The 12,784-nt window shown below is 42.9% G+C and overlaps 1 pseudogene across 1 annotated transcript in view; it reads right to left on the bottom strand.

Moving 5' to 3' along the window:
• Nucleotides 1-869: 869 nt before the first annotated feature.
• The window catches only part of LOC311106952 (phospholipase B1, membrane-associated-like), a 28,538-nt pseudogene continuing 16,623 nt past the window's right edge, over nt 870-12,784 (bottom strand). Inside the window, exons 27-42 of the transcript in view lie at nt 10,716-10,787; nt 8,829-8,906; nt 6,511-6,571; nt 6,085-6,143; nt 5,538-5,605; nt 5,099-5,142; nt 4,462-4,564; nt 4,196-4,247; nt 3,710-3,790; nt 3,538-3,603; nt 3,329-3,423; nt 3,121-3,202; nt 2,489-2,593; nt 2,244-2,339; nt 1,338-1,412; nt 870-1,140 (exon numbers count right to left, since the gene is read on the bottom strand). The product of the transcript in view is annotated as a phospholipase B1, membrane-associated-like (transcript). The remainder of the gene's footprint in view (nt 1,141-1,337; nt 1,413-2,243; nt 2,340-2,488; nt 2,594-3,120; nt 3,203-3,328; nt 3,424-3,537; nt 3,604-3,709; nt 3,791-4,195; nt 4,248-4,461; nt 4,565-5,098; nt 5,143-5,537; nt 5,606-6,084; nt 6,144-6,510; nt 6,572-8,828; nt 8,907-10,715; nt 10,788-12,784) is intronic.

The following is a 12,784-nucleotide window of genomic DNA, read 5'->3' as shown; positions in this document are numbered from 1 at the left end:
AAGATTTGTAACCACTAACCAGCTAACTAGAGTTGTTCTTTGTATCTGAGCGAACAAAGGCTTTTGCTGGTTGCTTTACCTTACATGGAAGCTGACCTGCTTGCAGACACAGTCAATTCAAAGTTAACAACATAATTCGGTGATATAACCAGTCCATTACTTTTATTGTGACCCTCATAGTGCTATCACAGATACTGATAACTCTCCCTTTTGTCTGTGGCTCTGTCAAATATTAAAATGGTGAGACTACTGAGGTATAATAAGAACGGGTGAGACTACTTGTGTCCCCTCAATGAAATACACACACTTGCCCCCAACATGACAATGGTTCGTTCCCATTTCTATTGCAATGGGCTTGGATTACGTTGACCTTTTCATCCTGGTAATTCATAGGGGTTCACCTAATGCAATTGAAATACCAGATTACATAGTTACTGAAAATGTTTTGGTTTTGGTTTTGGTTAATACTAAGCTATTGTCCATGCCACGTAAATTATTTTGAAGCTGTATTTTCACACTCAGACATATGGAATAGAATCTCTACAAGAAAGTATTTATTTATCTGTTGCTGAATGGAATGTTCATCAACAATGTTTATTGTTTAAATACAAAGGAAAATGGTACATTCTTAGGCAATGCAAGGTGTACAAAACACACCTTATTCATAGGAAGAAAATATGCCATAATCCGTGTGCATTTACAAAACAATTAGCAAATATATTACATACTTTATATACAATATGTTTATGTTTGATACAATGCCATACACTCGTGTGTGTGTGTGTGTATGCATAGGTGTGTGCGTTTATGCGTGTGTGTTTGTATTCAAGCCTTTGTGACCATCTCCAAACTCCCTCTTAGAATTGAATATCATTAGAAACCAGTTCCTTTCATCTCAACCACTCCCTCTACCATTTTCCTCTTACTCTGCCATTCTCTGCAGGACATGAATAGCCAAGTGATTCCCCAGCCGATCAGTAAGCCAGTGATACCAAGCACCACGGGCACCCACACAGGCATGGAGGAGTCACACTGGGCCACAGGGCTTGGTGTGGTGGTGCCAGGGTTTGGGACAGGTGAGGTGGGGTTTACAGGTGGGCTCGGGAGGCTATTGACCTTAGTGAAGATGAAGGGTTGATCCTAAAGGAGAGAGCAAATGTCAGATTAAGGGAAACTAACATGAGAATAGATCTTCTTCTACAACATTGTAAGAAGTAGCTTTCAGTAGGTGATATGACTGCTGCTCAACCAACACACTCAACAACCCACATGCACTGTTGAGTCAGCCAATGCAACCAAACTTTTACACAATAAATGTTGTGTTCATGTTAACATACCTCAAAAGGACAGTTGATTTTGGTGCGGTCATATGTGAAGTTGTTGTAGACCTGCTTCCCACCCACTGGCTCCAACTGTAAAAACAAAACACTACCTCTGTCAAATCACAAACCTACACAAACATGAAATACTATGGCCATAGCTCATGTGTTGTGAGTTATGTTTCAGAGTACACTCTATGCAGCCTGGTCCCAGATCTGTGGGTGCTGTCTTGACAATGACCATAGGAGTTGGCAATGTAACAAGTGTTGAATTTCATGTTTTATAATTACACTAAATCTGAATAGTTCCATACCTGATATTACTGTACATTCCTTTTGTTGTTGTCAGTGCCCTTTTTAATGTGGCACACTTCCTTCTCCTTCTGCATTCCCCCTCATAAACATCCTGCCCCCTTACCTCTTCCCTGTCTACTGTACCCATGTGGAAGAGGTAGATTACTGAAACATTGTTCAATGAAAATCATAATCAATCCTATATGTTAAAACACGTATAATAATGTTTATATGGTTACTGACAGTGTATTATAATGGTCTCCCACCAATATATTGGGATATTCATGTATTTCAGTAATTTATCTGTTGATTTGTGAATGCTGCACATGTTATCTAGCTACAGTACTTTCTACTGTAGGCTATGTTGTCAATGGGCTAGCATGGCTATTCATGTCCCCTGTTGTTGTTCATTTTATACTTGGAGTTTGCAGAGGAGTTTGGCGTATAAGGACAGCACAGCACAGCATTTGTTTATGGACGTTTTTCCTGTCATTAACAAACAATAAAAATCAACAGCAACCCTGATCCTATGGTCTCATGTAAGCCGATCAAAACAACGCAGGGGCAATCTACAGCAAGACAGCACAAACAGATCTGGGACCAGACTACTCTCTAAGTGACTGTCCTCACCATGTTGTTCCAGAGAGCGATGGCCATCTCAGCGTGTGCTCGCTCACTGACATGGAAACAATCCACAGAGAAGAAACTCAAGTCAGGCTTCCCATCCTGTGGAGACAAGAGAACAGTGTCAGTGTGTGTATGTGTGTGTGTGTGTGTGTGTGTGTGTGTGTGTGTGTGTGTGTGTGTGTGTCTGTGCTTCACATACGTGCGTGTGTGTGTGTGTGCGCGCATGTGTGCAGTTAAACCACACTCACCTCAATGAAAGGGACAAAGGAGTTTCGTAAGTAGGGTTGTACAACGACAGTGAAGTCCTCTCGCCCATCATAGCGCCCCCCAGAGACCAGTCGCTCAGTCTCGATCTGGACAGAAGCATAGAGAGAGTAGAGAGAACAAAGAGAGAATGTTAAGTATTGTAGAGTTATGTTGGATTGATCTGATCACATTGAATGCCTGTATCTTTAACTGTAGAACTCATGTATCTCCACACATTGGAACATTGGCCAAGACCTTCCATACCAGTAACACATGACAATTCCTCATAGAGTTAGAATCCCAGTTGTTCAGACTCAGTGGAGGCAGCTGAGGGGAAGACGGCTCATAATAAGGGCTGGAACGGAGTAAATGGAATGATACTATTCCACTCCAGCCATTACCATGAGCTCGTCCTCCCCAATTAAGGTGCCACCAACCTCCTGTGTTCAGACCGTGTTTCTTGTGGTGATGTGTGCTTTGTCCTATATTTTTATTTTGAAACCCAGCCCCCGTCCCCGCAGGAGGCCTTTAGCCTTTTGGTAGGCCGTCATTGTAAATAAGAATTTGTTCTTAACTGACTTGCCTAGTTAAATAAAGTTTTTGTTTTTGTTTTAAGACCCTGCTCTGCCCATACCTGGTATTCCTGGTTGATCCGAATAACCTCTGTAAGCTCAGGAGAGTTCTCTTCAGGGTAAAAAAAACAGGGGCAAGCATTCCTGTGCAAAACAAAGACACTTGAGCGGAAACATTCTCTAACGCTGTGAATATACACATTCTACAGGCATATGATGCAGTGGGTGTAGCTGCTGTCTTTGTGGGGAAATGGGGAGTTTCATACAAACCTCTGCATGAGGGTGCAGACCAGAGCGTCCTTAGTCACTCTCCTCAATGGATCCATCTCCAGAACCTCCACAACATTGACCATTACCCTCGGTACCTTAGAGAAAGATGGAGGGAGATGGCATGATATTTGGCTTTAAATGAGCCTAGTTGAGTGAGTACAGGCTTTCATCTATAATAAATCTCCATTACCAAGCCTTCCATCACTAACCTCTTTGTACAGCATGTCCAGGCTCAACATCAGATTCTCGCTGTAGTTCTTGGGTGTAAGGTTGTTCTGTGTAAAGTAGAGCATAAATAACACTTTTTTAACACTATTTTTTAACACTACCACTATTCAAATTATAATAATGTTTGTTGGACTTTAAGATAAGAATACATACCTGGTCCATGCAATAATCACAAAGATCCATGGAGCCAACGAATAAGGTCACTAGCTTCCAATCCTGTTCAAAATTCACCTTCTGTGTGCGTGTAAAGAGGAAGAGAGAAATTGCTATAGATTATCATACACTCATTATACAACAATATGTCATTATTCTTATAAACTGAGTCCAGTATAACAATTACAGAGTCATGGAAGAGGCTTGCATCCCAAATGACACCCTGTCCCCTTGGAAGAGGCTTGCATCCCAAATGGCACCCTGTCCCCTTGGAAGAGGCTTGCATCCCAAATGACACCCTGTCCCCTTGGAAGAGGCTTGCATCCCAAATGACACCCTGTCCCCTTGGAAGAGGCTTGCATCCCAAATGACACCCTGTCCCCTTGGAAGAGGCTTGCATCCCAAATGGCACCCTGTCCCCTTGGAAGAGGCTTGCACTACTTTTGACCAGGGCCCATAGAGCTCTGGGACATAAACCAGTCTCACCTTGTCATCTTTCATGGCCTTGATGAGAGCTTGGACTTGGACTGGGATATCACTAGAAGAGACAAATAAACATTTGTTAAAACATAGTGTTTATAATGCCTTTGTTCAAATGAGAAGACTGATGGGGAGTTGATAGGCAAGCAGCCAGAGCTGCCGGGAATGAAAGGATGACACTTAAAAAATAGGATGGGAAATAGAGTGACTGGAAAAAGAGGACAGTGAGTGGACGAGGGAACAGAGAGGTCGAAACTTAACTCTCTACTCACAAGGCCTTGGCACCAGGCACCGCCATGTTGAAGCCACTATTCTGCAGCAAGCCCTGACCCTTGGAGAAGCCATAGAGTGAAGGGTTGAATTTCTTCAGGATGTCTGAGAGAGAGAAAGAAAAGTAGAGATGGAAAATAAGCATTGGGGCGTTCTGGTAAAGCAAACAGACGTTTCATTACCAAATGGTCCATTTTAGCTTTATTACAGAGAGAGTGCTGCCAGCTGGATGAACCATGTTTCCTCTTTGCAAGGAGGCTGCACTCCAGAGGAATGTCATGAGATCATATGTTGAGACTGCCATCTTGTGGATGTATGTGTAAATGCTGAAAATCTACTGTCACAAGATCATGTGCACTGGGTATTCATAATCACAGGAGCTTGCTGAGGGGAGAATAGCTCTTAATAATGTCTGGAACGGAGCAAATGGAATGGCATCAAACACATGGAAACCATGTGTTTGATGTATTTGATACTGCTCCGGTCATTGCCACCAACCTCGTGTGTATTCATTGCAACCTTTCTCCAACAATGTTACAGAAATAGTAATATGTGAAATCAAGGCTAATTTGGCTCATTTTGATGGACAGTTAAGATGAGCCAATAGGATGAGAGTGACAAGAGGAAATAGTGTCTCACTTGGTAGTGTGGTGACAGTGTCCAGCGCCTGATCTCCTCCAATACTGCAGAAATACACACACATTTAGTCAATTTCACTGTTGACCAGTGTTCAAGCAGTCTGGCAGTATCATTGTGCTCTGCAAGTGGTCCATAACGTGTATGCTATGCATTTAGACTATGTTGGTGCATGATTCATTACAGAATGTATGTACAGTATTTCGAGTCAGTCTCATAGCAAAGGATCTGAATACTTATGTAAATAAGGTAATTCTTTATTTTTTTATTTTTAATACATTTGCAAACATTTCTAAAAACCTGTTTTTGCTTTGTCATTATGGGGTATTGTGTGTAGATTGATGAGGGGGAAAAACAATTTAATCAATTTTAGAATACGTCTGTAAAGTAACAAAATGTGGAAAAAGTCAAGGGGTCTGAATACTTTCAGAATGCACTGTACCTCCATGACACTCCTTTATACTGCGTGTTGAGCTGCAACACGTTCTTTGCCTTGGCTCCAACTGCTGCCTGCAAACAGATGACAACAAAGGAACATGATCAACCCACCATGTAAAGAATATGTCCTCTCAGCACAAAGGGTAATATAAAATCAAACACAGGCAAATACTGCTGACACATCAATATGAATACACTGGACTTGCACAATCACTTTGAACACCAATGGGCTATCACAAATGCTAAACGACTCCCTGATTACAAATGATTAGGTCAGAAAACCTGCTATCAGCACAGGTAGCTTAGTGGTTAAGAGCGTTGTGTCAGTAACCGAAAGGTCGCTGGTTCTAATCCCCGAGCCGACTAGGTGAAAAATCTGTCGATGTGCCCTTGAGCAAGGCACTTAACCCTAATTGCTCCTGTAAGTCGCTCTGGATAAGAGCGTCTGCTAAATGACTAAAAATATAAATAAATGAAGATTGTTTTGTTCTACACGCATGCAGGCACGTGCGCACACACACACACACACACACACACACACACACACTTACAGTGTTTGAGTCTCCCAGTGCTGCCACCACCTTGATGTCTCCTGGTCGCAGCTTATGAACTGGGGACAGAGGAACAGATTGATCAATAAAAAGAAATACACTCCACTTCCCATAGTCCATAATGTTACAACATAGTCATCATACACTGCTATAATTTGTTGGGTTTCGACACCCATCTCAGACATGTAGTGTGATTGGACATCTATCTCAGACATGTAGTGTGATTGGACATCTATCTCAGACATGTAGTGTGATTGGACATCTATCTCAGACATGTAGTGTGATCGGACATCTATCTCAGACATGTAGCATGATTGGTCTAGTATGGGGGTTGGACAAATGTCATGCAAGCAGGTCATTGGCCTTCCCTTAGTTATGCACTTCCTCTTATGAAACCTTGTCACCTCTTACTACACTCACTCTCACCTGATGTAGGCACAGAGGTGGATGGAGCCAGGTCCCCACAAGAGAAGTCACTTCCCCAGTTCTGGGAGAGAAGACAGACAGACAGACAGACAGGCAAACAGGCAGGCAGGCAGGCAGACAGACAGACAGACAGACAGACAGACAGACAGACAGACAGACAGACAGACAGACAGACAGGCAGGCAGGCAGGCAGGCAGGCAGATCAAAGTGAGACCGTATTTTAACACATTTCCTTCATCAATGCCACCATATCTAAATTAATGATGAACACAGTTCAATGCCACCATATCTAAATTAATGATGAACACAGTTCAATGCCACCATATCTAAATTAATGATGAACACAGTTCAATGCCACCATATCTAAATTAATGATGAACACAGTTCAATGCCACCATATCTAAATTAATGATGAACACAGTTCAATGCCACCATATCTAAATTAATGATGAACACAGTTCAATGCCACCATCAGTGGCGGCTCCTGAAAAAATTCTCAGGGGGGGCAATTTTTCTGATGATTTAGGTGACCTACACACATTTTAAAAAAGATATGTCCAGCAACAACATGAAGACAGGGGCAGCATATAAGTCAATACTGATATACACATTACTTGCTTCAAAAAGGCCTCATGGTTGAATTGGAAATATGTGCACCTGAGCAAGCAGGAGCTTTTGATAGAGGCTACTGAAAACATTGATGCAAGTTATTGGTAATAAGAAATTTTTATAGACTTCCATATTCTGCCCTCTTGTATAGATTTGTGAAAATGAACAGTGATAGACATTTTGCCTGAAAACAGAATTACACAGCTATCTGTATGGCTTTGTAAATATGAACAACCATATTCTGGCCAATTGTATAGATTTGTAAAAAAAATTGTTTACTTTTTTTAAAGTGAAAAATAACTATTTTAAACAACATCAACTGTGAACTGATTTGGGCGTGTGTGTGTTAAAGAGACAGACAGGGAGGGACAAAGAGAGAGAGAGGCTACATTACTTGTACTGAAACTGTTCTCTTCTCTCTTTCAATGCAGCAAAGCGGTCAATGACTTTCTCATTGAAATCAGGCATGCTGAGGACTAGTTTACTAGTTACTTTTTAGCTTGCTGCATGATCAAATTCAGCTGATGCGCATAGCAATGCACGTAATGGCCTTTCTTGAAATGCTCACGCACCTTTTGCCTTCTCTCGCCTCATCACACTGGCTCCATCGTAAGCTTGCGCAATGAGTTTGACTTTCACGTCGTCGGCAAAAAGACCGTTCAGTCTCTCCAAAAGCACACTGGCGATTGAGACTGAGGTTGATTCCGAGATGGGAAGGAACTCAAAAAAGCGCTCCTGCACTTTGTGGTTGTCTCTTTGATGTGAACTTCTTTCAAAGAGACAATCGAGTTGCACTGAACGCTATAGCCATCTTGATAGTAGTACGTGAATTGATTGATGCTGCTACCCGCTCTTTTCTTAGTTACGTTCATGGTTACGTTACGTATGACGAAAGCGCGTAAGTGCAAGCCCTCAGAAACCCATAGAGATTGTATTGAAAGCTCTGAAATTTGAAAAAAATAGATTTTACATGGGAGTCTATGACAGACTTCTGGGCGATTTTCAACCTGACTGAAATCGCCCCAAAAGGGGGGGGGGGCCATTTGAAGCACGACTTTAGCCTGATTGGACATTTAGTGGCAGTGTGGCACTGTGGCAGATCAGACGTCTAGATTACAACACTGATAACTACTGTTGCCGTGATATAATTGATTAGAAAAAAAATCCCTTCCTTTTCCCGTTTGGCAGTGCGTCGCCCATATCGCCCTATTGAACACACCGCCCCTGGCCACCATACCTAAATAATGATGAAAACAGTTCAATGCCACCATATCTAAATTAATGATGAACACAGTTCAATGCCACCATACCCAAATTAATTATGAACACAGTTCAATGCCACCATACCTAAATAATGATGAAAACAGTTCAATGCCACCATACCCAAATTAATGATTAAAACAGTTCAATGCCACCATACCCAAATTAATGATTAAAACAGTTCAATGCCACCATACCTAAATTAATTATGAACACAGTTCAATGCCACCATACCTAAATCAATGATAAACAGTTCAATGCCCCCATACCTAAATTAATGATGAAGACAATTCAATGCCACCTTACCTAAATTAATGATGAACACAGTTCTGTAATATCAGCTATCATTATCTTTTATCACTTGAAAGTATTAGCTTGGTCCACCTTATCCACACATGTCAAATGTTTACTGGAAGGCACAGCGATTTGAACCTGGATGGGTGGCCTACCGTGATTGGTGGAGGTGTTGGGGCGGGTTCCTCATAAGTGTAATTGCTGTTGACATAGGTCCACACGAATGGTGAGGTCTTGGGGGAAGACAGAGATACATTTGCATAAGCTAAACATATAGAGTGAATCCGGAAAGTATTCAGACCCCTTGACTTTTTCCACATTTTGTTACGTTACAGCCTTATTCTAAAATGTATTCAATTACTTTTTTCCCTCATCAATCTACACACAATACCCCATAATGACAAAGCAAAAACTGTTTTTATTTTATTTTAGCAAAAAATTGAAATACCTTATTTACATAAGGATTCTATGAGACTCGAAATTGAGTTCAAGTGCATCCTGTTCCCATTGATTAACCTTGAGATGTTTCTACAACTTGATTGGAGTCCACCTGTGGTAAATTCAATTGATTGGACATGATTTGGAAAGGCACACACCTGTCTATATAAGGTCCCTCAAGTGACAGTGCATGTCAGAGCAAAAACCAAGCCACGAAGTCGAAGGAATTGTCCGTAGAGCTCAGAGACAGGATTGTGTCGAGGCACAGATCTGGGGAAGGGTACCAAAACATTTCTCCAGCCTTGAAGGTCCCTAAGAACACAGTGGCCTCCATCATTCTTAAATGGAAGAAGTTTGGAACCACCAAGACTCTTCCTCGAGCTGGCCGCCCAGCCAAACGGAGCAATCGGGGGAGAAGGGCCTTGGTCAGGGAGGTGACCAAGAACCCGATGGTCACTCTGACAGAGCTCCAGAGGTCCTCTGTGGAGATGGGAGAACCTTTCAGAAGGACAACCATCTCTGCAGCACTCCACCAGTCAGGCCTTTATGGTAGAGTGGCTAGACGGAAGCCACTCCTCAGTAAAAGGCACATGACAGCCCGCTTGGAGTTTGCCACAAGGCACCTAAAGACTCTCAGACTATGAGAAACAAGATTCTCTGGTTTGATGAAACCAAGATTGAACTCTTTGGCCTGAATGCCAAGCGTCACGTCTGGAGGAAACCTGGCACCATCCCTACGGTGAAGCATGGTGGTGGCAGCATCATGCTGTGGGGATGTTTCTCAGCGGCAGGGACTGGAAGACTAGTCAGGATCAAGGGAAAGATGAACAGAGCAAAGTACAGAGAGATCCTTGATGAAAACCTGCTCCAGAGCGCTCAGGACTTCAGACTGGGGCAAAGGTTCACCTTCCAACAGGACAATGACCCTAAGCACACAGCCAAGACAACGCAAGAGTGGCTTCGGGACAAGTCTCTGAATGTCCTTGAGTGGCCCAGCCAGAGCCCGTACTTGAACCCGATTGAACATCTCTGGAGAGACCTGAAAATAGCTGTGCAGCGACGCTCCCCAACCTGACAGAGCTTGAGAGGATCTGCAGAGAAGAATGGGAGAAACTCCCTAATATACAGGTGTGCCAAGCTTGTAGTGTTATACCCAAGAAGACTCAAGGCGTTCATTGCTGCCAAAGCTGCTTCAACAAAGTACTGAGTAAAGGGTCTGAATACTTATGTAAATGTGATATTTCAGTTTTTTATTTTTAATACATTTGCTACAATTTCTAAAAACCTGTTTTTGCTTTATCATTATGGGGTATTTGGTGTAGATTGATGAGGGGGAAAAAAAACTATGTAATACATTTTAGAATAAGGCTGTAACGTAACAAAATGTGGAAAAAGTCAAGGGGTCTGAATACTTTCCGATGGCACTGTAATACTATCAACACTTTATATTCATTAATTGACCTACGTTCATATCGCACTCTTCTCTGTAAAACCCCACAAGAGTGATCAAAATATAGTCAGTTAACGGTATGAAGTAACGTGAAGACGACACAGTACTTCTGTAGTTCCTACAATTGTAAACATGTTGAGCCATAAGACTGTACCTTAGATGGGCATTTGACAGGGATACCATCATCAAAGTACAGTTGGACAGTCTTCTTGCCCAGAGGCTCCAGCTAAGGGAATACATCTCAGTGAATTCAAAAGAACTTGGGTGATGGTAAGATATCCTGGATATCAACTGAATGTGTCATTTGTGTCACTCAGTGGTAACACAGTGTTGTGCTTTGGGTAGTAACAGTCAGAGCCATATATACAGTATACACACACACACACACACACACACACAAACATACACACACACACACACACACACACACATCTATAGACATACACAAACACACATATAAATATATACACACACACACATACACTCACACACACACACACACACACACACACACACACACACATATATATACACACATACACATAAATTATATACACACACACACACACATAAATACACACACACACATACACACACACACACATATACACACACATATATACACACATACTCATTCAAGGGTTTTTCTTTATTTTTACTATTTACTACATTGTAGAATAATAGTGAAGACATCAAAACTATGAAATAACACATATGGAATCATGTAGTAACCAAAAAGGTGTTAAACAAATCAAAATACACTGCTCAAAAAAATAAAGGGAACACTTAAACAACACAATGTAACTCCAAGTCAATCACACTTCTGTGAAATCAAACTGTCCACTTAGGAAGCAACACTGATTGTCACGCCCTGGCTCTGGGGACTCTTTAATGTTGAGCCAGGGTGTTAGTTCCTATGTTTAGTTGTTCCTTGTTTTCTGTCTAGATCGTTTAGATCTATGTTGGCCAGGGTGGTTCCCGATCAGAGGCAGCTGTTGCTCGTTGTCTCTGATTGGGAACCATACTTAGGCAGCCTGTTTTGCACAGTTGATTGTGGGATCTTGTTCTGTATAGGTTTGTGTTAGTGAACCTTTAGACTTCACGTATCGTTTTGTTGTTTTGTTGTTGGTGTAAAGTACTCATTAAAAGATGTACGCCTATCACGCTGCGCCTTGGTCTGCCTCTTACAACGATCGTGACACTGATTGACAATAAATGTCACATGCTGTTGTGCAAATGGAATAGACAACAGGTGGAAATTATAGGCAATTAGCAAGACACCCCCAATAAAGGACTGGTTTTGCAGGTGGTGACCACAGACCACTTCTCAGTTCCTATGCTTCCTGGCTGATGTTTTGGTCACTTTTGAATGCTGACGGTGCTTTCACTCTAGTGGTAGCATGAGACGGAGTCTACAACCCACACAAGTGGCTCAGGTAGTGCAGCTCATCCAGGATGGCACATCAATGCGAGCTGTGGCAAGAAGGTTTGCTGTGTCTGTCAGCGTAGTGTCCAGAGCATGGAGGTGCTACCAGGAGACAGGCCAGTACATCAGGAGACGTGGAGGAGGCCGTAGGAGGGCAACAACCCAGCAGCAGGACCGCTACCTCTGCCTTTGTGTAAGGAGGAGCAGGAGGAGCACTGCCAGAGCCCTGCAAAATGACCTCCAGCAGGCCACAAATGTGCATGTGTCTGCTCAAACGGTCAGAAACAGACTCCATGAGGGTGGTATGAGGGCCCGACGTCCACAGGTGGGGGTTGTGCTTACAGCCCAACACCGTGCAGGACGTTTGGCAAATTCGCCACTGGCGCCCTGTGCTCTTCACAGATGAAAGCAGGTTCACCCTGAGCACATGTGACAGACGTGACAGAGTCTGGAGACGCCGTGGGGAACATTCTGCTGCCTGCAACATCCTCCAGCATGACCGGTTTGGCGGTGGGTCAGTCATGGTGTGGGGTGGCATTTCTTTGGAGGGCCGCACAGCCCTCCATTTGTTCGCCAGAGGTAGCCTGACTGCCATTAGGTACCGAGATGAGATCCTCAGACCCCTTGTGAGACCATATGCTGGTGCGGTTGGCCCTGGGTTCTTCCTAATGCAAGACAATGCTAGACCTCATGTGGCTGGAGTGTGTCAGCAGTTCCTGCAAGAGGAAGGCATTGATGCTATGGACTGGCCCGCCCGTTCCCCAGACCTGAATCCAATTGAGCACATCTGGGACATC

The sequence above is a fragment of the Coregonus lavaretus genome (genome assembly GCF_964263955.1).
Source record: "Coregonus lavaretus genome assembly, chromosome: 31".
Taxonomy (NCBI): Eukaryota; Metazoa; Chordata; class Actinopteri; order Salmoniformes; family Salmonidae; genus Coregonus; species Coregonus lavaretus.
Note: the sequence above shows the minus strand (reverse complement) of the source record. Positions and strands in the feature narration are given on the sequence as shown.